General features: G+C 43.4%; 1 protein-coding gene across 3 annotated transcripts in view; it reads right to left on the bottom strand.

Moving 5' to 3' along the window:
• eps8a (EGFR pathway substrate 8a, signaling adaptor) overlaps positions 1-9,795 on the bottom strand; it is a 169,942-nt gene extending 160,147 nt beyond the window's left edge. For all 3 annotated transcript variants that reach the window (XM_069909216.1, XM_069909226.1, XM_069909220.1), the window contains exon 1: positions 9,629-9,795. The gene's annotated coding sequence lies outside the window, so the exon portion shown is untranslated. The remainder of the gene's footprint in view (positions 1-9,628) is intronic.
• Positions 9,796-27,543: the final 17,748 nt, after the last annotated feature.

Genomic DNA, 27,543 nt, shown 5'->3' with positions numbered 1-27,543 from the left:
GCCCAAAGCTTACTGTCAAGATGATCATGAGTGGCACTGATTTCATTGTGTTGGATGGGTTAACATCTTCAAGCATAGGTGTGTAGTTAATCAGAATTAAAACTCCAACGTTTAAAAAAAATGGCTCTAAAGTGTGGTGACACTTTGAGGTGCTCCCAGTGCATCTTCGCATTTTATGCTTTACAAGTGCTCAACTTTTCTATTCCTCCACTCTCAGGTTTTTCAGATTACTATCTGGTCCCTTCAATTGATGCTCTGCAACTGGGCTTTTGTACTGACTTATTTGTTGCACAAAGTACGTAACGTCAATTGGTCAGCTCACAAAACAACCTCAATCACTGCATTTTTGATACAGGTGACATAAATAATTTCAACTCCTCAGTCTGCTTCTTTCTACTGAAATTCATTAACCTACCACAACAGATGCAAAATACACCCTCAAAAAAATTGTATACACTGTTCTTGGACTTAAAATGACTCATGTTAAGCGTTAATTACTGCCAACCTGCTTACAAGTAGAAGCTTCATTAGTTCAATCAGCATTTGATAGGCTACAATTTGTTTGAGCAGGGCAATGTTTTATGGGATCTCTTAATCATATACATGATTACTGAAGGCACTGAAATCGAAGGTAATTACATCCATCAAATAAAGCCTGGACAAATTATAGAAGAGAAAAGCACTTAGGGAAAGGCACTATTGAAAGTTAAAACCTTAAATATCAGGGAAAAATGGCAGCTATTGTGAAATCAAACACACGCAGAGGGCAAAATCTAAAACAGCCACACCATCAAAAGTGACCAATCGTCAGACCATCCAACACCTGTTAATATCACCATGTTCAGCACAATGCAGTTCTTAGCGCTTAGGTTATGTCAGGAACCATTTTCTTCCTCCATATTCATCCCCCCACCTCCTCGTTGTCAAGTCAGCCAACCATGCTCCTTTGCTTATGAAGAAGACGAAATGAAATCTGTAATTGTCACACAAATAGAACAAGTATCCTGGAATTGAAAAACAGTTTGTTATTTGCAACTTCATTAAACCAGCTCTTCAGCGCTTGACGTCCTGCTTTGCGGAAACTGCCAAAATGTTTGGCCTGGAAGTCAGCCTGAAGAAAACTGAGGTCCTCCATCAGCCAGCTCCCCACCATGACTACCAGCCCCCCCACATCTCCATCGGGCACACAAAACTCAAAACGGTCAACCAGTTTACCTATCTCGGCTGCACCATTTCATCAGATGCAAGGATCGACAATGAGATAGACAACAGACTCGCCAAGGCAAATAGCGCCTTTGGAAGACTACACAAAAGAGTCTGGAAAAACAACCAACTGAAAAACCTCACAAAGATAAGCGTATACAGAGCCGTTGTCATACCCACACTCCTGTTCAGCTCCGAATCATGGGTCCTCTACCGGCACCACCTACGGCTCCTAGAACGCTTCCACCAGCGTTGTCTCCGCTCCATCCTCAACATCCATTGGAGCGCTCACACCCCTAACGTCGAGGTACTCGAGATGGCAGAGGTCGACAGCATCGAGTCCACGCTGCTGAAGATCCAGCTGCGCTGGATGGGTCACGTCTCCAGAATGGAGGACCATCGCCTTCCCAAGATCGTATTATATGGCGAGCTCTCCACTGGCCACCGTGACAGAGGTGCACCAAAGAAAAGGTACAAGGACTGCCTAAAGAAATCTCTTGGTGCCTGCCACATTGACCACCGCCAGTGGGCTGATAACGCCTCAAACCGTGCATCTTGGCGCCTCACAGTTTGGCGGGCAGCAGCCTCCTTTGAAGAAGACCGCAGAGCCCACCTCACTGACAGAAGACAAAGGAGTAAAAACCCAACACCCAACCCCAACCAACCAATTTTCCCTTGCAACCGCTGCAATCGTGTCTGCCTGTCCCGCATCGGACTGGTCAGCCACAAACGAGCCTGCAGCTGACGTGGACTTTTTACCCCCTCCATAAATCTTCGTCCGCGAAGCCAAGCCAAAGAAAGAAAGCGGGTACTATAGCAACAATCAAGCCAAATGCAGCAAGAACTGTCCAAAAGACAAGACAAGTACATTTATTTTCAAGAATAAAATTAACACTGATACACGAATGATTTACAACACAATGAATCTGCTTCTGCGATATTTTCATGGACTCGTGACATTCAAAAGAGACTGGACCAACACCCAAAGGGGAGGAAACTTTTAAGGTTTAGAGGAGATGAATTAATTGGATGGCTCTTTTCCAAGAGCCAAAACAAGCCGAATAATAACAGTTCTGCTGCAAGATTGAGTGATTGCATCTTATCTGATCCAAATGCTTCTTGGTAAATGGGATTCACTGGAAGGAGAGGCAGGAATGTCTCAGAGAGGCATAGCTTATTTAAACAAGAGATTCGTTCATAATTCAAACATTTCAAGAAGCTCTGAAGACATTTTCAGAAAGGTAGATTTGTTGAAAATAAAAGGCTACGTAAATAAACAATTCTTAGAATCTCAGAAATTAAATCCTCAAGTGAGATTGGGATTTAAAATGTTGTCACTAAGATGATGCCAACTTTCAGGAAATTATTCAATTCTCTTTCAGTTAAGCCTTTTTGAAGCCAATACAAAAAAAGTAATAACTAAAGGGTTGAAACGGTTAAAAAAAAATCAATTTTCAGGGATATTACACTGGACAACAAAGATTTTGCTTACCATAGAACACTACAGCACAGAAAACAGCCCATTCAGCCTTTCTAGTCTGTGCCAAAATCAAACCGCCAGTCCCACTGACCTGCACCCATTCCATAACGCTCCAGAGCTCTCCCCTCCAGGTATCTATCCAGTTGATTTTTAAAACTTAAGAATGAGCCTGCATTTACCACATCAGATGACAGCTCGTTCCAAACCTCCCACCACTCTGAGTGAAAAAGTTTCCCCTTAATGTTCCCACTAAACCTTTCACCCTAAAGCTATGTCCGCTTGTAGTTTTTTCTTTGAATCTAAGTGGAAGAGCCTCCATGCATTTACTCTGTCCATACCTCTCAACTTTGTAAACCTCTGTCATATCTCCCCTCATTCTTCTACAATCTAAGGAATAAAGTCCTAATCTGTTTAGACTTGCCCTAGAACTCAACTCCTGAAGACCCAGCAACATCCTGGTAAATCTTCTCGACACTCTTCCAATCTTATTGATATCTTTCCTGTAGTTTGGTAACCAAAACTGCACATTTGACCTCACCATCACATCCCAACTACTGTACTTAATACTTTGATTTATGAAAGCCAAGATGCCAAAAGCTTTCTTTGCAGCCAGTCTACGTGCGAATCTATGTGCGATGCCACGTTTAGGGAATTATGTATCTGAATTCCCAGATTCCTTTGTTCCTCCACACTCCTCAGAGCCCTATCATTTACTGTGTATGTCCTACCTCGGTTTGTCCTTCCAAAATGCAACACCTCATGCTTTTCTGCATTAAATTCCATCTGCCATTTTCTCTCCCATTTTTCCTGTTGGTCCACATCCCTCTGTAAGCTTTGAAAACCTTCCTTTCGGTCCACAATGCCTCCATTCTTAGTGTCGTCAGCAAACTTGCTGATCCAATTTTCTACATTATCATCCAGATCAACAAACAACATGGTCCCACCACCAATCCCTGAGGCACACCACTAATCGCAGGCCTCCAGTCTGAGAAGCAGTTTTCCACTACCACTCCCTGTCTTCTCCCATTCAGCCAATTTCGAATCCAGTTTACAATCTCTCCATGGATACCTAGCGTCTGAACCTTCTGAACTCACCTCCCGTGTGGGACCTTCCTGAACAGGTTTAATTGTTTTTACGAATTTTGGGCTGCTGATCACAAAAATAATCTTAAAACTTTCCCATCATCCCTGCTGATCTTGGTGCAGTGACGAGTATGATGCAAGGTTTCACCAGGACATTGCAACCAATGGAAAAGCAGTGTCAGGGCAACTGGAATCCATCAATGCTGACTGACTATTGTTGGATACTGTCACGAGAGGCATCAAATGCTGAGTAAAAACAGAAATCATCACCAAAAGATTTTTAGGTCCGTTAAACTAACACAATATATCAGCATCATGATGCAATTAAACATGCTAAATTCAATAAAAGTTCATTTCATGTTCCTCCAACTTCCTACGCGATACAGCAAATCTGAAATTATCTTTCTGTTCAGCTTGAAGTTGTCGATCATAATCCCCAGGAATTTTTCAGGAAGCAAACCTTTTCAAAAAAAACTGTTGTTCAGTGTTAACATTGCAATTTTGTACAGGCAACAAAAGCTAATATCTCAGGGATTCTGTGCCAAGCTCACATTCAATCACCAACTTTATAATAATCAAAATATGACTAAATGTTAATCTAACACAACAAGCAGTAGGAATGAAAAACGAATGAGTCAAGTTAGTGTTTTCAAATGGAAAATAACATCATTCCAATGATTAAAAGAAACTACAGTGAAGTATTTTTGTGATTTACTTGGCAATCTTCCCTTCACCAAATCATTAAGAAATGTAAATGCGGTTCTCACAAGTGTTCAAGAGAAATTTCCCAAATACAGTCAGATTTAAAAAAAATGAAATAGGTGAAGTTAAAATGGTTGTTGCTTTTGACTATAAACAATCCAAAACATTTAGTTTTAAATAAAATCACGTGTTTCTAATCTCAATTATTAATCCAAAGAAGCAACATCTTCCAACAAATTGGTAGAATTCATAACAATTATGAAGATCACTTCAACACCCAAGGTTTGAATGCAGTAAATGCTAACTGGATATCGTCTGCAATATGAAACCACTCTGTTCCACAAGTAACAGCAAAACTCTATAAGTGATGCTTTCTTCGACATCCAACATAAAAACCCACAAACGCAAAAAATAAACTTTATTTTAAAAAACTGAAGGAAATTTAAAGTTCCTGAACTCATTAATAATTATGATTTATCTTCATTCATGTGATGTGGCCAAGACCCTCAATTACTGTCGGTCCCTAATTATCCAAACTGAGAAGGTTTAGAATCAACCACATACGTTTTCCAAGCATATCGTCACTCAGAGAGCTGGTTGTGGATTGAAGTCAAATGCCACACTCAAGGAGGAGAGTTCATCCCATGTCAGGGTGGCATGGTTACCTTAGCAGTTAGGCAATGCCATTATGGCGGCAGCAATAGTGTCCAGGGATCGAACCCCATGTAAGGAGTTTGTATGTTCTTACCATGTCTGCTTGTGTTTTACCCAGGTTTCCTCCCACCACTTGAAAAGTACCAGGGGTGTAGGTTAATTGAGTGTAAATTGGGAAGTAAAAACTCTGGGCTGAAATAGCCTGTTACCATGCTGTATGTCTAAATTTAAATATTTTAAATTTCCAGGATAACATTCACCTTTAACTTAAAATTACCAAATTGTCCAACCATTGACACTTTGTTGTTTGTAGCATCTGTTATGCACAACTTGACTGCAGCAGTTGTTACATCATGACACTGAATATATTCATCAGAAGTTTTCTGCAGACCTAGTGTTAGAAATATACTAAATAAACACATCTTTATTTCCTTCCAGCACTAAACTAGTTCTCAAAGACTTCAGGAACATGAAGTTTCAGATTTAAAACAAATTCCTACAATCAATTCTCCTTAACAATCACATCTTTCAAAATCAGATTTTTTTTAACATTTAAGATGCTCTTCCAAACACAGTTGCGAGGTTATGCAAATACCACCATTCATGAACCAAGATTTACATTAAGAATACAAAAGCCACAACTATTTAGTAAGGAATGCCAGAGGTATACAATAATCTAGTGATCATTGGGGGAAATTAGAGGTGGAGAGGGCAAGCACATTTAGGTTTTTGGCAGTCACTATCTTGGAGGATCTTTTCTGGACCCAACACACCAATGGCATTGTGAAGAAAGCACCTCTACTTCCTCAGGAGTTTTGGTAGGACATCAGAAACCCTGGAAAATTTCTACAGATGTGTGGAGGAAAGTGCCCTGACTGGCTGCATTATGATCTGGTATGAAAACACCAATACGGCTGAGCGTAAAGCCCTCCAAAAATTAGTGGACACAGCCCAAGAACATCATAGGCCAAACCCTCCTCACTGTTGAGTACATCTACGAAGGAACGCTGCCATCAGAGGGCAGCAACAATCATCAAAGACCCACGCTACCCAGCACACGCTCTGTTCTCGCTGCCATCTTCAGAAAAGAAGTATTGGTGCCACAAGTCTCGCACCACCTGGTTCAGGAACAGCTGCTACCCCTCCACCATCAGACTCCTCAAGGACAAAATTAGGGACTCGTTTTGCTCTCCCTCTATCGCACAGTTTGTTTACGTTTGTTACCTGATTTGATTTCTTTTGATTGCTTACATGTTCACACTGTGTGGAGTTTATTTTTTGCCCTACCAATCAGCGGTAATTCTACTGCACCCGCTGTAAAAAGGAATCTCAGGCTTGTATGTGATGTCATGTATGCACTCTAACAATAAATCTGAAATCTGAGGCCCAAAACAACTTCCTTGTTTAACAGCGACTTGCCAATATTAAATAAATTTTGAGCAAATATAGCAAACAATGAACTTTAATCTTATTTGAAATTATTCAAAAAACATACTTTGTATCAGCAGTAATAATATATTGAGACTATCAAACAATACCTGTCAATGTCCAAGGAAAGCAAGTGTAAAACTCAATACTCTTAAAATCAAAATCAGATTTTGCAAAAATGTACCTCATATGCAGGGAATACCAGAAATAAGAATTTCAACTCATTTAAATTTCGAGTTATTACCTGTTATTTTATTTAATCCAATATACAGCAACTTGAAATTATGCAGTAAATAGTTTCATTTTCAATATAGAATCATATTCAAGAATGTTAACATGAACCATACTTCCTACCGAGCAGTATTATCACAAAAAGGTGAAGATAAGTCTCAACATTCATTTATGAAATAAAGCTAATCGATACACTTCAGTTTACAGCTAGTTTAATAACGAAAAACAAAAGGGCGAAAGAAAATGGAATGGCTGTTGCGAAGTCAGATGCAGGGGTAAAACAGAACACCGAAGGAGGCAGGGGTGAAGGAATGTGAAATGGGGCAGGCTTGGGTGTATCCATGTAGAAAGGGGCAGGCATTAAAGAGACATGGTAAGCAGGGAGAAGGGTTTTGTACGTCAGGAAGAGCCAATGAGTGCGAAGAGGACAGTTGGGGAAGGAGGGAGGCAGAAAGAGTTAGTTGAAGGAGTAGAAAGAGGTGATGGTTGTAGGGAAGGAAATGTGGGGGTTGGGTTGGAGATGAGATAGGGAGAGTCAGGGGAAATCAGAGGGAAGGTGGACTGGAGAAGGCCGGGAGGGAGGGGGGGGAGGGGGGAGGGGGGGGAGGGGGGAGGGGGAGGGGGGGAGGAGGGGGGGAGGGAGGGAGGGAGGGAGGGGGGGGAGGGGGGGAGGGGGGGGAGGGGGGGGAGGGAGGGAGGGGGTGAGGGAGGAGGGAGGGAGGGGGTGAGGGAGGAGGGAGGGAGGGGGGGAGGGGGGAGCGGGGATGAGGGAGGGAGGGAGGGAGGGGAGGGAGGGGGGGGAGGGGGGGAGGGGGGGGAGGGGGGGGAGGGAGGGAGGGGGGGAGGGGGGGGAGGGAGGGAGGGGGGGAGGGGGGGGAGGGGGGGGAGGGGGGGAGGGGGTGAGGGAGGAGGGAGGGAGGGGGTGAGGGAGGAGGGAGGGAGGGGGGGAGGGGGGAGGGGGGATGAGGGAGGGAGGGGGGGAGGGGGGAGGGGGGATGGGGGAGGGGGGGAGGGGGGAGGGGGGAGGGGGGAGGGGGAGGGAGGGAGGGAGGAGGGAGGGAGGGGGGAGGGAGGGAGGGGGTGAGGGAGGGAGGGGGTGAGGGAGGGAGGGGGTGAGGGAGGGAGGGGGTGAGGGAGGGAGGGGGTGAGGGAGGGAGGGGGTGAGGGAGGGAGGGGGTGAGGGAGGGAGGGGGTGAGGGAGGGAGGGGGTGAGGGAGGGAGGGGGTGAGGGAGGGAGGGGGTGAGGGAGGGAGGGGGTGAGGGAGGGAGGGGGTGAGGGAGGGAGGGAGGGGGTGAGGGAGGGAGGGAGGGGGTGAGGGAGGGAGGGAGGGGGTGAGGGAGGGAGGGAGGGGGTGAGGGAGGGAGGGGGTGAGGGAGGGAGGGAGGGGGTGAGGGAGGGAGGGGGGGAGGGGTGAGGGAGGGAGGGGGGGAGGGGTGAGGGAGGGAGGGGGGGAGGGGTGAGGGAGGGAGGGGGGGAGGGAGGGAGGGGGTGAGGGAGGGAGGGGGTGAGGGAGGGAGGGGGTGAGGGAGGGAGGGGGTGAGGGAGGGAGGGGGTGAGGGAGGGAGGGAGGGGGTGAGGGAGGGAGGGAGGGGGTGAGGGAGGGAGGGAGGGGGTGAGGGAGGGAGGGAGGGGGTGAGGGAGGGAGGGGGTGAGGGAGGGAGGGAGGGGGTGAGGGAGGGAGGGAGGGAGGGGTGAGGGAGGGAGGGGGGGAGGGGTGAGGGAGGGAGGGGGGGAGGGGTGAGGGAGGGAGGGGGGGAGGGGTGAGGGAGGGAGGGGGGGAGGGGTGAGGGAGGGAGGGGGTGAGGGAGGGAGGGGGTGAGGGAGGGAGGGGGTGAGGGAGGGAGGGGGTGAGGGAGGGAGGGGGTGAGGGAGGGAGGGGGTGAGGGAGGGAGGGGGTGAGGGAGGGAGGGAGGGAGGGGGTGAGGGAGGGAGGGAGGGAGGGAGGGAGGGGGTGAGGGTGTGAGGGAGGAGGGAGGGAGGGGGTGAGGGAGGAGGGAGGGAGGAGGGAGGGGGTGAGGGAGGAGGGAGGGAGGGGGTGAGGGAGGGAGGGGGTGAGGGAGGGAGGGAGGGGGTGAGGGAGGAGGGAGGGAGGGGGTGAGGGAGGAGGGAGGGAGGGGGTGAGGGAGGAGGGAGGGAGGGGGTGAGGGAGGAGGGAGGGAGGGGGTGAGGGAGGAGGGAGGGAGGGGGTGAGGGAGGAGGGAGGGAGGGGGTGAGGGAGGAGGGAGGGAGGGGGTGAGGGAGGAGGGAGGGAGGGGGTGAGGGAGGAGGGAGGGAGGGGGTGAGGGAGGGGGTGAGGGAGGGGGTGAGGGAGGGGGTGAGGGAGGGGGTGAGGGAGGGGGTGAGGGAGGGGGTGAGGGAGGGGGTGAGGGAGGGGTTGAGGGAGGGGGTGAGGGAGGAGGGAGGGAGGGGGTGAGGGAGGAGGGAGGGAGGGGGTGAGGGAGGAGGGAGGGAGGGGGTGAGGGAGGAGGGAGGGAGGGGGTGAGGGAGGAGGGAGGGAGGGGGTGAGGGAGGAGGGAGGGAGGGGGTGAGGGAGGAGGGAGGGAGGGGGTGAGGGAGGAGGGAGGGAGGGGGTGAGGGAGGAGGGAGGGAGGGGGTGAGGGAGGAGGGAGGGAGGGGGTGAGGGAGGAGGAGGGAGGGGGTGAGGGAGGAGGGAGGGAGGGGGTGAGGGAGGAGGGAGGGAGGGGGTGAGGGAGGAGGGAGGGAGGGGGTGAGGGAGGAGGGAGGGAGGGAGTGCGAAGCGTGAAGTGACCGAAATCCCCGGCTCCCAACTGGAACACTCCAGTCCACCACCCCCCCCAACCCCCTTCGCCAAGAGCGGCCGCGCTTCCCGACCCCGCTCCCCTCACCTCAGCGGGCGCTCCGTGCCTCGCCCACGAGCCGATGGTGGCGGCGGCGGCAACAGCTCCCCGTGTCCCCGGCGCTGCTCAGTCGCCGCCGCCAGCGAGTGCGCGCACCCGTGTCCACGCCGTGGTCGCTCGCCTCCCGGGCGCCACCTTCCGTCGGGACCGCAGCGGTCACCGGCACGGGGCAGCCCGCAGCCCGGACTTAGTCCTACTTCAGGTGATGACTAGGCATCGGTAATGATTGACACTATGAATGTAAAAAAGTCTTGAACAGGTTGTTTTTCTTGCATTGTCAATAACTGATTGTGAATAAAAAATATTTTTGAAACAAAAAATTCCCCCGGCCACTGCCAGTCCATGCTGATGTATTTCAAAGCCACGTCTGAGTTGGGGCGACCCTTTCCCTGCAGGGCAACCTTGGCAAGTTGCCTTCTGCAGATGGGACGGCATCCCTTCGCAGAGTTGGACGGGGACTGGTGTGCTGGGCATGTCTCACACCTTAGTTTAATAGTCACAAATACCAACTGCAATGAGTGGGTCATTCTTCCAATACTCCAACATTCCTACAGCAGACAATACATCACATCCAACCCTGAGATTCTTCATCCCTGCAGGAGAGGCAGAATTACCACTAATTGGTCGTGTAAAAAAATAAACGGTGCACAGCATAAACATGTCAGCAAAGAACTGTTAACAGATAACGAATGTCAACAAACTGACTGTGCAATACAGAGAGAACAAAAGAAAATCAATGAAGTGCACAAGTAAGAGTCCTGAAATGAGTCTCTGATTGAGTTTGTGGTCTCGGAGTCTGATGGTGGAGGGGTAGCAGATGTTCCTAAACCTAGTGGGTGCCAGTCTTGTGGCGCCGATACCTTTTCCCTGATGGCAGTAGCGGGAACAGAGCGTGTGCTGGGTGGTGAGGGTCTTTGATGATTGCTGCTGCCCTCTTACAGCAGCATTCCCTGACGAGGGACTCAATAGTGGGGAGGGTTTTGCCTGTGATGTCCTGGGCTGGAGGTCTTCGTGCTCCAGGATATTGGTGTTTCTATACCAGACTGTGATGCAGCCGGTCAGCACACTTTCCACCACACCTCTGTAGAGATTTACCTGGGTTTCTGATGTCATATCAAACCTCCACAAACTCCTGAGGAAGTAGAGGTGCTGACGTGCTTTCTTCACGATGCTATTGGTGTGTTGGGTCCAGGAAAGATCCTCCAAGATAGTGACTCCCAAGAACTTAAATTTGCTCACTCTCTCCATCTCTGATCCCCCAATAATCACTGGATTGTATATGCCTGGCTTTCCTTTCCTGAAGTCAACAATCAGCTCCTTAGTTTTGGTGACAGTGAATGCGAGGTAGTTGGTGCACCATTCAGCCAAGTTTTCAATCTCCATCCTGTATGTTGACTCATCCCCTTCCTTTATACAACCCACTACCATGGTATCGTCGGCAAATTTGTAGATGGTGTTATTGTCGTACCGAGCCACACCATCGTAGGTGTAAAGTGAGTAGAGTGGGGGCTAAGAACACGGCCTTGTGGTGCTCCAGTACTGATGGAGATTGTGGAGGAGAAGTTCTTACCAATCCTCACTGATTGTGGTCTGGAGGTGAGGAAATCCATGTTCCAATCATGCAGTGGGAAGTTAACTCCCAGGTCTTGGAGTTTGCTGATCAGTTTTGAGGGGATAATGGTGTTAAATGCTGAACTGTAGTTGATAAAGAGCTTCCTGATGTATGCATCTTTGCTGCCCAGGTGTTCCAGGGCTTTGTGTTGAGCCAGTGAGATGGCATCCACTGTAGATCGTTACGATGATAGGCTAACTAGAATGTATCCACGTCACTGCTCAAACAAGAGCTGATATGCTTCATCACCACATTTTATCACTGTTGATGTAAGAGCTACTGGTTAATAGTCATTAAGGCAAGTTATCTACACACTCTTCTTTGGCCCGGTATGATTGACACCTATTTGAAACAAGTGGGCACCATGCCCTGCTGGAGTGAGATATTGAAGATATCTGTGAATACCTTGGTAAGTTAGTCAGTACAGATTTTTAATACCATCCAGGCCAAATGCTTTCCTTGGATTCATCCTCCTAAAGGCAGCACACACAGCATCCTCAGATATGGACAGGATGGGATCATCAGGGGATGTAGGGGTGTGGAGAGGTGGTTCTTCACTGTTATTGTCGTCATATCGGTCGTAGAAGGCGTTGGGTTCCTCTGGGAGAGAAGCTTTGTTGTCTGCTACTTTACCAGATTTAGTTTTGTAGCAGGTTATGGCATTTGTAACAGGTTATTGCATTTAGGCCCTGCAACAGCTGCAGGGTGTCCCTTCTATTGAAGGGTGGGAGGAAAGTGGAGAAAACCCATGCAGATACGTGGAGAACGTACAACCTCTTTACGGACAGCACGGTACTCCAATCCCAATCGCTGGCATTGTAAAGGCGTTGCACTAACTTCCATATGGCCTTCTCTATATTTTAGAAACTAAACACAGATTGAGTGATGATTGAATGCTTTGTGACGTACCTGCATTCAGTCCTTTTTTTTAATTTCAAAATAAACTTTATTCACAATAAAAATGTTTACATTGCAAGGTCTTTTCCACATCTAGTGTGGAATGTTCATATGCACAAAGGAAAACAGTACAAAGTCTTCTCATGGTGTCATATTCATTAGGACATTCTGTTCATGTACATGTTGGTATTCAATATAGCTGGCACTATGGCCATTCATGATCCCCCTCCTTCAAAGAGCTTCCCCATTAATCTCAGCCTCCTCGATTAATCCTAGTGCAGTCCTTCACCACAGAGCCCTCGTGTTGGCTGTACCAAGCCTCAGCACATACTTGTGCAGCCTGGAATGTGTCAGTCAACAGCTTCCCCTCACTGACATCCTCTCAATGTGCTGGAACATCAACAAACTCTGTGTTCTGTCTGCAGCGGTGATCTGGAGCCTCCTGCCACTGTAATTCCTCATCCCACTCTGAACCTCTCAGTCTCTGACTTCGTATACATTCGCAGAGATGTCCAACACAAATTTGAGGAAGAGCGTTCACCTTACATCGATGCAAGCTTCCATTGTAACCTTTTCGACCAAGTAGTTTGCCAACTTCAGGTGATTTCATTTCTATCTATATCATTCATCCATATGGATATTGACTCACTTGTTTGTTTTTTCTTTTTTCCCCCTCCAGGAGCAGAGGGCGTGGCAGCCTAACCTGCAGGTCATGTCTTCCTGCTCTGTATTTTGTTTCGCAACCCCAATTATCCTTTGTCTCTGTTCTCTTTCTCCAACAGCTCCCATTCACTTATAACCTAGATAGCCTTGTGTTTCAATTCTTCCCCTTGGTTTCCCGGATCAGAGAAGGAGATTCCCCATTTCCCCTACAGCTCAACAAGCTTCTTTTGTCTCCTGCCCAGTGAGGAGGAAGGGTCTTTGACCTGAATCATTAACCATTTCTCTTCCCACAGATGACAGGCAGAGTAGTTCCTGCATTTCTTCTTTCATTTTCAGCTTTCCAGAATCTGCAATCTTTATGACTTTCAGACTGAAACATCTGCCAGCTCCGCACCACCAACATCATGAGGGCGTAGGATTATCAGAGTTTTAGACAATACGGAGAAGACACAGCTTGGTGGCAAAAAGCAATCCTGAAGGGAAAGAAGTCCAGATTAAAGAAAGAATTTAAATTTATTCAAAACGTTTCATGACCTCAGGACATCTGAAAGTTATTTACAGCCAATGAAGAATATTTGAAATGTTACCACTTCTGTAATGAAAGAACTGCAGAAGTATTGTTGGAGAAGTAAGAAGGGCGTGGAGCAAGATGATTGTCATTTTAGGTTTGCCTGAGGCAATGCACAGAATCTGCAGCTGTAATACTGGTAATGTCAAATAAGGCTGAATATTGGGAAATAAACATCAAGAAACTGAGATAGATAGAAGGGGTCAGGGAAAGAATCAAAATGATTGTAGATTTTTGGTGTGTGAAGGTTCAGAGATTGCTGAGGAAGAATATTGGAGGAATGGAAAAAATCTCTGAAAAACTGAAATAGAATTGTGTTTATAGAACCATAGAACAGTCATAGCACAGAAAATGGTCATTCATCTGGTCAAGTCTCTGCCGGCTCCTGATCAAGCACATTCCCCTGCTATTTTGTCACTTAGAACTTATCTTCTCACAAACGCCTTTTAAATTCCACCCTGCAATCTTGGATGTATTTCATTCCACCACTTTTATAGGCAATGAATTCAGAACTAACCTCTGCATAAAAATATTCTGCCAGCTTTCCGTAACGTATTTACGAGAGTTACTGAAGATACTTGTAAAACTTCGACAGGTGTACTATGGAGAGCATTCTGGCTGGTAGGGAGGCGCCAGCTCTCAGGACAAGAATAAACTCCAGAGGGGTGTTAACTCGGCCTGCGACATCACACGCACCAGACTCCACTCCATCGAGGACATCCACATGAGGCGGTGTCTTTAAAAAGCAGCCTCTATCATCAAACACCCCCACCTCCTAAGCCATGCCCTCCTCACTCTGTTATCATTGGGGAAAAAGGTACAGGAGCCTAAAGATGAGTGCTCAGCGGCACAGGGACAGCTTTCTTCCCTGCCGCCATCAGATTCCTATATAATCAATGAACCAAAGACACTGCCTTACTTTTCGTGCACTATTCTTTTCACTTTTTATAGTAATGTTGTAAGATGGTTTTAATATGAATGTTTGCACTTTGACGCTGCCACAAAACACCAAATTTCATGACTTCTTCATGACAATAAATTCTGATTCATATTTGGGGAAAATGGAGATCCAATCCAACTATTTTCTATCTGAATTTTAAAATCTGGCCCCAATTCTCTAACCAGCTGTGAAAATAAATATACACAGGAATATTGGTGAAGCATTTCCCTGATTTCCCCCATCCAAACCAGTCATGATCTTGTTCATCCCAACCATATCTTCTCCCAAAATTATTTGCTCTCAAGGAGAACAATCCCAGCTTCTTCTGTACTGACATTTCTCTAGTCAAATCCATTGGTGGAAAGGAAAAATGTTGAAGAAGTGATTGGTGATGTTTCTGAGATGGAACCCAGATCAGATGTGGTAGAGGAAGCTGAACTGAAGATCAAGTAACCTTGGAAGGCTGTGGATTTTTGGATTGAATCCAAGATCCCAAGTGAGAAGATGGTGAACAGATGCCTGGAGACATACGGTTATTTACGTAGGCTGAAGAGCGTGGCTTTGGCTTTGCTGACGTTTAGCTGAAAGAAATTGTAATTAATCCAGTCCTTAATGTCAATCAGACAGATAAAGTTTGGCAGCAGCTCAAGAGAATGGGAGTCACAGAGCGACAAAGGTTGGCATAGAAAACCTGATCCCAAGTTTCTGATGTTAATCTCATTGTAAAGCAACAGTTGTTGAAGTGGAATGATCAAGAATGAAACCATCGAATATACGAGAGGGAATCAAGTGGGTTTGAAAGATAAATTAATTTAAGGCTCATTTATTGTTTTTTTTAAATTTTTTATTTTTCACACCATAAACCACATTGACCATGATACATACATTTTCCTTTTCAAATATATACAGTCTTATTTTCTCCCCCCCACCCCCTCCCTCCTCCCATCCCACCCTCCCTAGCTCCCCCCCCATCCATTTAAAGTACAAAATCTAAGATACATTAAACCAGTCAAACAATGTTGTCATTCAATAAAAATAAACAAATTCCACTGAGTCAATTCTTTTCATTTCCTTCTCCTTTCGTTAATTTAGGTAGTGAATGTCCCCAGTAGGTTTTCTCTATTGTGTTTCATGTAAGGCTCCCATATTTGTTCAAATATTTCAATATTATTTCTTAAACTATATGTTATTTTTTCTAATGGAATACATTTATTCATTTCTATATACCATTGTTGTATTTTCAAATTATCTTCCAATTTCCAGGTTGACATAATACATCTTTTTGCTACGGCTAGAGCTATCTTAACAAATCTTTTTTGTGCACCATCCAAATCAAGTCCAAATTCTTTGTTTTTTATGTTACTTAGGAGGAAGATCTCTGGATTTGTTTGGTATATTGTTTTCTGTAATTTTATTTAATATTTGGTTTAGATCTTCCCAAAATTTTTCTACTTTCTCACATGTCCAGATTGCATGAATTGTTGTTCCCATTTCTTTTTTACATCGAAAACATCTGTCGGGTCCCATTTATTTAACTTTTGAGGTGTAATGTATAGCCTGTGTATCCAGTTATTTTGTATCATACGTAACCTCGTATTTATTGTATTTCTCATCATTCCAGAACATAACTTCTCCCGTGTTTCCTTTTTTATCTTTATATTTAAATCTTGTTCCCATTTTTGTTTAGTTTTACCATTTGTTTCCTCATTCTCCTTTTCTTGCAGTTTAATATACATATTTGTTATAAATCTTTTGATTATCATTCTATCTGTAATCACATATTCAAAGTTACTTCCCTCTGGTAACCTCAGACTACTTCCTAATTTGTCCTTCAAGTAGGATCTCAATTGGTAATATGTCAGCACTGTATCTTGAGTTATATTGTATTTATCTTTCATTTGTTCAAAGGATAATAATCTATTTCCTGAAAAACAATTTTCTATTCTTTTGATCCCTTTTTTCTCCCATTCTCTAAAGGAAAGCTTATCTATTGTAAAAGGGAGTAACTTATTTTGTGTCAATATTAGTTTTGGTAATTGGTAATTTGTTTTATTCCTTTCTACATGAAACTTTTTCCAAATATTGAGTAAATGATGTAATACTGGAGAACTCCTACGTTGTACCAATTTTTCATCCCATTTATATAATATGTGTTCAGGTATCTTTTCCCCTATTTTATCTAGTTCTAATCTAGTCCAATCTGGCTTTTCCCTTGTTTGATAAAAATCTGATAGGTATCTTAATTGTGCGGCTCTATAATAATTTTTAAAGTTTGGCAGTTGTAAGCCTCCTTGTTTATACCATTCTGTTAATTTATCTAGTGCTATCCTCGGTTTCACCCCTTTCCATAAAAATTTCCTTATTATTTTCTTTAACTCCTTGAAGAATTTCTCTGTCAAGTGTATTGGCAATGCCTGAAATAGGTATAATATCCTTGGGAAAATGTCCATTTTAATTCAGTTTATCCTTCCTATTAGTGTTAATGGTAAATCTTTCCAATGCTCTAAATCGTCCTGTAATTTTTTCATTAGTGGATAATAATTGATTTTATATAGATGGCCGAGATTTTTATTTATTTGTATACCTAAGTATCTTATTGCTTGCAATTGCCATCTGAATGGTGATTCCTTCTTAAATTTTGAGAAATCCGCATTATTCATTGGCATTGCTTCACTTTTATTTACGTTAATCTTGTAACCCAACACTTCTCCATATTCCTTCAATTTCTTTTATAATTCTTTTATTGATAGTTCTGGTTCTGTTAAGTATACTATAACATCATCCGCAAATAAACTGATTTTATGTTCCTTGTCTTTTATTTTTATCCCTTTTATATTATTTCCTGTTCTTATCAATTCTGCTAGTGGTTCTATAGCTAACGCGAACAATAAGGGTGATAGTGGCCATCCCTGCCGTGTTGACCTGCTTAAGTTAAATTGCTTTGATATATATCCATTTACTGTCACTTTCGCCAATGGCCTCTTATATAATGCTTTAATCCAATTAATATACTTCTCTGGTAAACTGAATTTTTGCAATACTTTGAATAAATAATTCCATTCTACTCTGTCAAAGGCCTTCTCTGCGTGTAAAGCAACTGCTACTGTTGGCGCTTTACTCCCTTCTACTGCATGAATTAAGTTAATAAATTTACAAATATTGTCTGTTGTGCGTCTTTTTTTAATAAATCCAGTTTGGTCTAGATTTACCATTTTAGGTACATACTCTGCTAATCTGTTTGCTAATAGTTTAGCTATTATCTTATAATCTGTGTTAAGTAATGATATTGGTCTATGTGACACTGGTGCGAGTGGATCTTTCCCTTGCTTTAGTATTACTGTAATTATTGCTGTTTTGCATGAATCTGGTAAGCTTTGTGTTTTATCAATCTGGTTGATTACTTCCAGGAGGGGAGGAATTAATAAATCTTTAAATGTTTTATAGAATTCTATTGGGAATCCATCCTCTCCTGGTGTTTTATTATTTGGTAAATTTTTATTATCTCTTGTATTTCTACTATTTCAAATGGTTCTATTAATTTATTTTGTTCCTCTATTTGTAATTTTGGTAGTTCAATTTTAGTTAAAAATTCATCTATTTTGCCTTCTTTCCCTTCGTTTTCAGTTTGGTATAATTGTTCATAGAATTCTCTAAAGTTTTCCTTGATCTCCGTTGGATTATATGTGATTTTCTTGTCTTTTTTCCTTGATGCCAATACCATTTTCTTAGCTTGTTCTGTCTTAAGCTGCCATGCTAGAATTTTGTGCGTTTTTTTTCCCCTAGTTCATAATATTTCTGTTTTGTCTTCATTATGTTCTTCTCCACCTTATATGTTTGTAGTGTTTCATATTTTATTTTTTTATCTGCCAATTCTCTTCTTTTAGTTGTATCTTCCTTCATTGCTAATTCTTTTTCTATATTTACTATTTCCCTTTCCAACTGCTCTGTTTCCTGATTATAGTCCTTCTTCATCTTGGTTACATAACTTATTATTTGCCCTCTAATGAACGCTTTCATTGCATCCCATAGTATAAACTTATCTTTCACTGATTCCGTATTTATTTCAAAATACATTTTAATTTTTCTTTCAATGAATTCTCTAAAATCCTGCCTTTTAAGTAGCATGGAGTTTAATCACCTAAAATGGTAATCTGCATTCTTAATAGAGGGATGTCCTCTAACTCTATTGTCAATATCAAGGGTGAATGGTCTGATAATATTCTAGCTTTATATTCTGTTTTTCTTACTCTATCTTGCATACGAGCTGATAACAAAAATAGGTCTATTCTTGAGTATGTTTTATGTCTACCCGAATAATATGAATATTCCTTTTCATTTGGGTGTTGTTTCCTCCATATATCCAAAAGTTGCATTTCTTCCATCGATTTAATTATAAATTTGGTTACTTTGTTCTTTCTGTTAATTTTTTTTCCCAGTTTTGTCCATATTTGAATCCAAATTCAGGTTGAAATCCACTCCTATTAATATGTTCCCTTGCGTATCTGCTATCTTCAAAAAAATATCTTGCATAAACTTTTGACTTTCTTCGTTAGGTGAATATACACACCTCACTGACAAAAGGCAAAGGAGGAAAAACCCAACACCCAACCCCAACCAACCAATTTTCCCCTGCAGCCGCTGCAACTGTATCTGCCTGTCCCGCATCGGACTTGTCAGCCACAAACGAGCCTGCAGCTGACGTGGACTTTTACCCCCTCCATAAATCTTCGTCCGCGAAGCCAACCCAAAGAAGAAAAGAAGAGATTCTAAAACTCCGAATATATCTGACATTTTATCATTACATATCTCCCTGCTGGATCTATTATTTCCTCTTCTATTTTAATTGGCACATTTTACTAATTAATATAGCTACTCCTCTTGCTTTTGAATTATACGACGCTGCTGTTACATGTCCTACCCAATCTCTCTTTAATTTCTTGTGCTCCAATTCAGTTAAATCTTGCACAAATGCTATATCAATTTTTTCTTTTTCCAGTAAATTTAGCAGTTTCTTCCTTTTGATTTGGTTATGTATTCTGTTAATATTTAAAGTCATATAGTTCAGCGTAGCCATTTCATACTTTGTTTATCTTCCCTTTCCGTTTTTCCATCATCACCTTTCCTTCTTATCCATTTCTGTTTTCTTGTTTTGAACACTTTATAAGACAATATTTCTAAAACATCAAACATTTTCCTTATTCTCCTATTTAAAACTTCTTTAACCCCATTCTCCCCTCCCCCTCCTGAGTTGCCCTTTATCCCTTGTCGGGCAACCACATCTCCCCTCTCCATTTGGATTTGCGAATTCGCTCGCAAACGTCAACTGATTTTGCAGTGACTGTAACTCCTCCCCACCCAGCCCCCCCCCGGAAAAGATTTCAATTTTCATATGTAACAAAGGTCACTCTTTTAATTCCCTCCTTATTCCCTCTATTCCCTTTCCCTCCCTTATTAATTCTTGTCTATACTCTATATATTTTCCTCTAAATACGGATACATTCATGTATACACACTATATATATACACACATATACCCCTATACACACATACATATAGTTCGTGGTCATTTTTGCTCTCATTACATGTCTTCATCTCTCTGCTTGTTTTGTAGTTGTTCTGCAAATTTTCTTGCTTCCTCTGGATCCGAGAATAGTCTGTTTTGTTGCCCTGGAATAACTATTTTAAGTACCGCTGGGTACTTTAACATAAATTTATATCTTTTTTTCCATAAGATCGTTTTTGCTGTATTGAACTCCTTCCTCTTCTTCAGGAGTTCAAAACTTATGTCTGGATAGAAAAAAATTTTTTGACCATTATATTCCAGTGGCTTTTTGTCTTCTCTTACTCTCTTCATTGCTTTCTCCAATATATTTTTTCTTGTTGTATATCTTAGGAATTTTACTAAAATGGATCTTGGTTTTTGCTGCGGTTGTGGTTTCGGGGCTAAGGTTCTATGTGCCCTCTCTATTTCCATTTTTTCCTGTAATTCTGGTCTTCCTAGGACCCTGGGGATCCAATCTTTTATAAATTCTCTCATATTCTTGCCTTCTTCATCTTCCTTAAGGCCCACTATCTTCTATTATAGTTTTCTATTATATCTATCTTCTGAGCGAACAGCTCATGTGCCACTTTAACTTTTTTATTAGATTCTTCTAATTTCTCTTTTAAGTCCTCTACTTCCATTTCTACAATTATTTCTCGTTCTTCCATATTTTCCACTCTTTTTCCTATCTCTGATATGACCATTTCTATTTTATTCATTTTTTCTTGTGCATTCTTAATTCTTCTTTTTATCTCATTAAATTCTTGTAATTGCCATTCTTTCACTGATTCCATATATTCTTTAAAAAAAGATATATCCATTGTCTTGCCTTTCTCTTCTTCTTCCATTTACTTCTATTCTTCTTCTTCTTCTTCCTCTGGATTGACCATCTGTTGTTTTCTTGTTTTCTTTTTACCCTCTTCTTTCTTGTTGTCGTTATTGTCTGTGTTCTGCACCTGTTGCTGTGCTGCAGGTGTCTCTTTCCTAGCTGTGGAGATCGACTCCGCAGCTGTTCCCCCCTCCCGTCAGTGTTTTTTTTCATGCGTGGTTGCGCAGTTTTACTCGGCTCTGCGAGCCATTTTTGTAGTCCCGAGCCCGGGACTTCCACTGATCTGAGGGAGCGGGCTTCTCTTTCCGCAGCGGGCCTCTTCGGACAGGTAAGGCCTTCACCTTCTTCTTCCGACCTTCTTTCTTCTTCTCTTCTTCCTGTTGTTTTTGACTTTTCTCTCTTCGCTGCCATTTTCTTCTCACCTTTATTTTTACTTTGTTGTAAATTTTAATCTTGTACCTTTGTGCTTTGTGTGTTTTTTTAAAAACTTTTTGGGAGAGGGCTGGAATTCCCTGACCGGCCACTACTCCATCACGTGACTCCCACCAAGACTCATTTATTGTCATGTAATAGAACAGTTGTAATAGTACACAAAATAGACTTTAGTTTGCCATAAGGCATACCAAAGATCCACCATCAGCCAAAATTGCTTGGCACTTCTTACAATCAGAGAAAGAGAAGCAAATGAGAGTCCCCCCAGAGTCACTGGGTGTCCATGGATTTGCCTCCAGCGCTCCCGCAGCCACAGAATCTTCAGTCCAAACTACCAGCAGCCCGAGTCCAGATCTATACCTCCATCACAATCAGGAAGCCTTCAGCGCCTCTCCTTCCTCTTGCATCCAGACACCAGCATGGGTTCCTTGCCTCGAGTCGCCAACAGGCCTTCCTACATCTTTGTTTTCTTCAGTTGCAAAGCCCTCCTCTGGTCTGCCACCATGGTTGTCATCCTGTAAGGTAGTTTCCTCTGCTTCTCCTTCACAAACGGGAGGCGAGTTTTCAGGTACCCCGTTTCCCCTTGAGGCTGCTGCCGAACGCAGGCCCCCTCATCTTAGCCTCAGTCCCTGTGGTCACAGGTTTTTTTTTAAATAAACCACTGTCTCCTCCTTTAACAGGCCATTTAGTTGGACCAGGCAGTAGACCACTGCGGAGGAGCTCTGTGTTTCCTCTCCTCTCCTCGTTCTCTGCGGGTCTGCACCTGCGGCAGGTCTGGAAATGTAGGGTGGCCGAGTGACACCGGATAAAGTGCTGATACCCATAGATCTCATGGCTGGGTTCAGTCTTGACTGTGATTGCTGTCCACGCAGATCGCAGATCTTCCATACTCCCCCAATGAATGCATGGGTTTACTCCCATATTGGCTAATGTCAACTACCCCATTGTTCAGGTTCAAAGGAACAATGATCAATGGGGAATTTATGAGAGAATAACTTTCAGGGATACAGCACCTCTGGGTTCAAAAACAATCTTTTTCCAACCGCTGGACCACCCTGAACTATGCTAACCATAAACTACTCTAGATCCACTAAAAGATCCAGCTGCAACAGTGAATATTTATCTATCTATCCTTTCATATTCGTCATTTCTTTTTCTGTCTCGTGGCGCATAATGGTAATTTAGTTTACACGACTGTTGTTGATATATGTGCCTGTGTGGTACATGGCACTGATGTAGATGATAATTCAGTCTCCTTTCATTATCAGCAGCGTATCATATATATTTTATATATAGATATCTATAGAGATATCTATACATCTACAGATCTATAGACAGGGCTGGGAGCCAATGGAATTTCTCCCTTGGAAGCTGGCCTGAATATAATGAACCAAATGGCTTATTTCTATATCAATGCAAGTAAATACATTTGTTGGATGTTTACATTTCCATCCAAAACACTGGGGTTCATGAGTTGTTCATGACAATAAATCCTGATTCTGATTCTGAGACCTTATCTTACTTCTTGTTCCCAGTCCTCTACGGTACAACAACGACAGCAGCCTTAAAACTTCTTTCTTGTCTGCAGTCAACGAACATTAAAAATTCATGCATGGTACTCGTGCTTATTGAAAGCCATGGGTTACAACGAAGGGAAAACAGGGTGACTGGCTGACCATGCCCACGAGGATCTCTCTGCATCCTTTCATCGCGATGCACCTTTGATTGAAGTATCCGTTTTAAATCGTAAATAAGAATCTTTCAATCACGGCTTTCACCTTAAAGAAGATGCATCGAGTAACACGGATCTTGTTAAATCTTACACAACCAACCTCTTTGATTGCAAAATGGCAGCTCTGGCCAAGATATATAGATTCTGTCGGAATGCTTAGAATTCTGTATGTTGGTTTTATTTAATAACTCTGCAAAATGTTATAGATTAAGAGACACAGAAAAAAAACTAAATGGATGGAGGGTTGCCTTGTATTGTCTGATTCAATAAATTCATTTATATTCCCCAAAATCTCAGATGGAGGTACTTAACGTGTAAGTTGAGACCTTGGATATATACAGCACCTGTTTTAACATTCTAATTCAGTGGTTCTCAACCTTTTTCTTTCCACTCACATCCCTCTTTAAGTAATCTCTATGCCATCTATGCCATCTATGCCATCTGTGTAAGGGCTTGTTTAAAGTGGGATGTGAGTGGGAAGGGAAGGTTGAGAATCACTGCTCTAAACCCAATTGTTTACTGAAATATTTTGCTTGAGAAAAATGGTCATTGGCCCATTTCCCTTGGCGTTAGGAAACAGTGCACATAACGAGTCAATGAGGTACGATTAAAACAGCAGGTTTCAAACTTTTTCTTTCCACCCACATCCCACCTTAAGCAATCCCTTACTAATCACAGAGCACCAGATGGCATAGGGAATAATTAAAGTGGTATGTGAGTGGAAAGAGAAAGGTTGAGAACCATTGATTTAATTGAAGGAATCTAAGAGCAGAACCAATGAAGCAACAAAGAAGAAAAAGAAAGAGGAAGAAATAAATGACCCAAATGACTACTCACCATGTGGAAAAATATGAATTTTTTTTCATTTGTTATGGTCGTGATGTGGTTATTGCTGTTACATGTAGTTGGTCCAGTTCAATACATTGATGTTATTGAACTGAGGAAATGGATAGAAGGGAATTCTGAAGTTGTGGTGTTTGTTAATGTTTTTTTCCCCTGAATAATTGGAGATATAAATTTACTAATTCTTGCTTGATGCCAACAAAAACAGGAATGAGAGTTCAGTAGTGGAAAAACATTTTAAAAAGTCAAATAGATGGACCTAAAGAAAGTAAAGCATCATTATGATCAAGAAAATTTTGGACTCTAAAAATATATTTTACAAATAGAGGCAAAAAATTATTTATAGCATAGAATTAAACTGATAGGATGGTCCCATAAAATCAATTAGATAATTTATTTCAGATGATAGTGGTTCAGGAATAACATTAACCAGAACTCCTCAGTATTGTTTATGAGACTTTTATTAACATCAAAGCATACAGGAGGGAGACAGATCAGCTCATTGAATGGGGTAATGACAACAACCTTGTGCTCAACATTAGCAAAACCAATGAGATTATTATGGACTTCAGAAGGAAGTCAGGGGAACACGACCCTGTCCTCATTGAAGGCTCAGTACTGGAGAGGGGCAAAAATTTCAAATTCCTGGGTGTCAACATCTCCGTCCTGGAGTCTCCAGGTTGATGCAATCACAAAGAAGGGTCACCAGCAGCAATACTTTGTGAGGTGTCTGAGGAAATTCAGTCTGTCACCGAAAACTCTCAGAAACTTCTACAGGTGTGCCATGGAGAGCATTCTGACTGGTTACATTACTGCCAACTCACTCTCAGGACAAGAATAAACTCCAGAGCATTATTAACTTGGTCTGCGACATCACAGGCATCAGATGTTCATCGAGGAAATCTACATGACGCGATGTCTTAAAAAAGCAGCCTCTTTCCTCAAAGACCCCCACCACCCAGGCCAGGGCCTCTTCACTCTGCTACCATCTGGGGAAAAGGTGCAGGAGCTTGTAGGTGAGCACTCAACGGCACAAAGGCAGCTTCTGTCCCGTTGCCATCAGATTCCTGAATGAACTGTCTTAAGTTTTGTGCACTATTTTTTTTGTTATTTATAGTAATGTCATAAGATGATTAAAAACTGCTGCAAAACACAAAATTTCCTGACTTCTTCATGGCAATAAATTCTGATTCTGAAACCAGGATTGTTCTTGCATAAATCAGTGTTGAATGTTCCAATTCCATTCTGGAGATTTAAGTAAGATCAAGGCTAATACTCCAATGCTATATTGTTGCATCTTCCAGGTAAGATGTTGAACCAAGGTCCAATATGGCACATCGCCATAGCCATGATTTTGAAGGAGAGCATCTTGGCCAATATTTATTCTGTGACATCACTGCAGCAGAAATTACTTTGTTCAAGAAGTAAAGTTTGCAAAACATCTCTTATAATGAAGTAGAAATATACGCTCAAAGATATCAAATAGAAAGGTTTCATATCAGGTGGGAGGGTCGGAAAGGCTGAAAAGTGATGGGGAGGGAAAGGGGGATAGCTCTCTGAATGGTGAGGGAAGGGGGTAGCTGGAGGAATGGAGATAGGAATAGAAAGGTTAAACAGACTGGAGAAATCGATGTAAATGCCATCTGGTTGGAGAATGCCCAGAGCGACCATTAGATGTTGTTCCTCCAATTTGCAGTTGGCCTTAATTTGGCAGTGTGTAAGGCCATGGATAGACATGTTGGTGTGGAAATGGTATGTAAAATTAAAATGGATGGTCACATGTTATTGCAGAGGACAGAGTGAAGGTGCTCACCTAAACAATCTCCCAGTCTGCATCCATTCTATCCTATGTAGCCTCGGCTACAATGGGAGCAACATATGCAGTGAATGACTCCTGCAGGTTCACAATGAAGTGTGCTTCACTTGGAAGGCCTATTTGGGGCCCCAAATGGTGGTGAGAGAGGAGGTGTGTCACATTTCTTGCAGTCACAGGGTTAGGTATCGAGGGGATGATTAGTGGGAAGGGATAAGTGGACAAGGCAGCCCCGGGAGGAGCTGTTCCTATGGAAGGCGGATAGGGAAAGATGCTTCTGGTGGTAGGATCACATTGCAAGTGGCGGAAATTGCCGAGGATGCAAGGGCTGGTGGGGTGGTAGGTGAGGACAAGAGGAGTCTTATCCTTGCATCTCAGGGCTGAGGGGGAAAGAACAGGTGTGGGAAATAGAGAAGAGCCAGGTAAAAGCTTGGTTGAAGGGAGTAAGAGGGATGCCTCATCCTGGGATCAGATGCCACTGAAGCAGAGGAATAGAGGGAAGGGAATAGAATCCTTACAGGGGACAGGGTGTGAAGGGGCATAGTCACGGAAACTGTGTGAGTTGGTGTGTTTCTAGAAAATATCTTTTAATTTTTTTTAAATTTAGACAGCATGGTAATAGGTCATTTCAGCCCATGAATCCATGCCATTTAATTTACACCCTATTAACCTACACCCCCAGTACATTTTGAACAGTGGGATGAAACTGGAGCCCTAAGGGAAAAGCCACACTGACATGGGTAGAACAGAAGCTCGGGATTTGAACCCCAGTCCCAATCATTGGTGCTGCAAAAGCGTTGCACGTGTGCTAACTGCCTGAGTTGGAGACAGATCAAGAAAGGGGAGAGTGTTGCCAGAGATGGATCAAGAGAATCTGAGGTCAGGGATTCTCTGTCTTTTCTTATCCCTCTGTCTCCTTTCCTTCGGCTCCCCACCCTCTTTCCCCTCCATTCAGAAAGCTACTCCCTACACTTCCTCTTTTTCCCTTCTTCCTTCCCACCTCTATCCACTTCCCTCCCACCTCTTTCCTGTTTGGTGTGCTCCTCCCCCTTCCTCCTTCCTTTCTCTCCTCCCCCACCTTTTTATACAGGCACCTGCTTTCTTTCTGCTCATACCTTGATGAAGAGCTCAGGCCCAAAACTTTACTTGCCCTTTACTTCCTAAAGATGCTGTGTGGTCGGCTGAGAATCTCCAGCACTTTTGTGTTATTACACTGCAATGACAGCATCGGCAGACTTTCCTGTTTAATTCCACAATCTTTTATAATTTGTCATGGTACAATTTAAACACAGGAATTCTGAACTGCTTGTACCATGACTATTGCCTGACAAAAATCTAAAGTGGTGTGTCAATCCTTTCATCAGTTGCAAAGGTGTCCATTAAATGCACATGAAAGGGAATTTCTAACAATGCAATGGCTTGATTGTGAAAACTGTTGGATGGAAATGTTAGAATGGCATGGTATTGTTCAGTTTATTCAAATTAATATTGTGGAATTTTCTTTTTCTTCTTTGGTTTGGCTTCGCGGACGAAGATTTATGGAGGGGTAAATGTCCACGTCAGCTGCAGGCTTGTTTGTGGCTGACAAGTCCGATGAGGGACAGGCAGACACGGTTGCAGTGGTTGCAGGGGAAAATTGGTTGGTTGGGGTTGGGTGTTGGGTTTTTACTCCTTTGTCTTCTGTCAGTGAGGTGGGCTCTGTGGTCTTCTTCAAAGGAGGTTGCTGCCCGCCGAACTGTGAGGCGCCAAGATGCACGGTTTGAGACGATATCAGCCCACAGGCGGTGGTCAATGTGGCAGGCACCAAGAGATTTCTTTAGGCAGTCCTTGTATCTCTTCTTTGGTGCAACTCTGTCTCGGTGGCCAGTGGAGAGCTCACCATTTTACACGATCTTGGGAAGGCGATGGTCCTCCATTCTGGAGACGTGACCTACCCAGCGCAGTTGGATCTTCAGCAGCGTGGATTCAATGCTGTCGGCCTCTCCCATCTCGAGTACTTCGATGTTAGGGATGAAGTCACTCCAATGAACGT

This window comes from Narcine bancroftii, chromosome 13, assembly GCF_036971445.1.
Source record: "Narcine bancroftii isolate sNarBan1 chromosome 13, sNarBan1.hap1, whole genome shotgun sequence".
Classification (NCBI taxonomy): domain Eukaryota; kingdom Metazoa; phylum Chordata; class Chondrichthyes; order Torpediniformes; family Narcinidae; genus Narcine; species Narcine bancroftii.
Note: the sequence above shows the minus strand (reverse complement) of the source record. Positions and strands in the feature narration are given on the sequence as shown.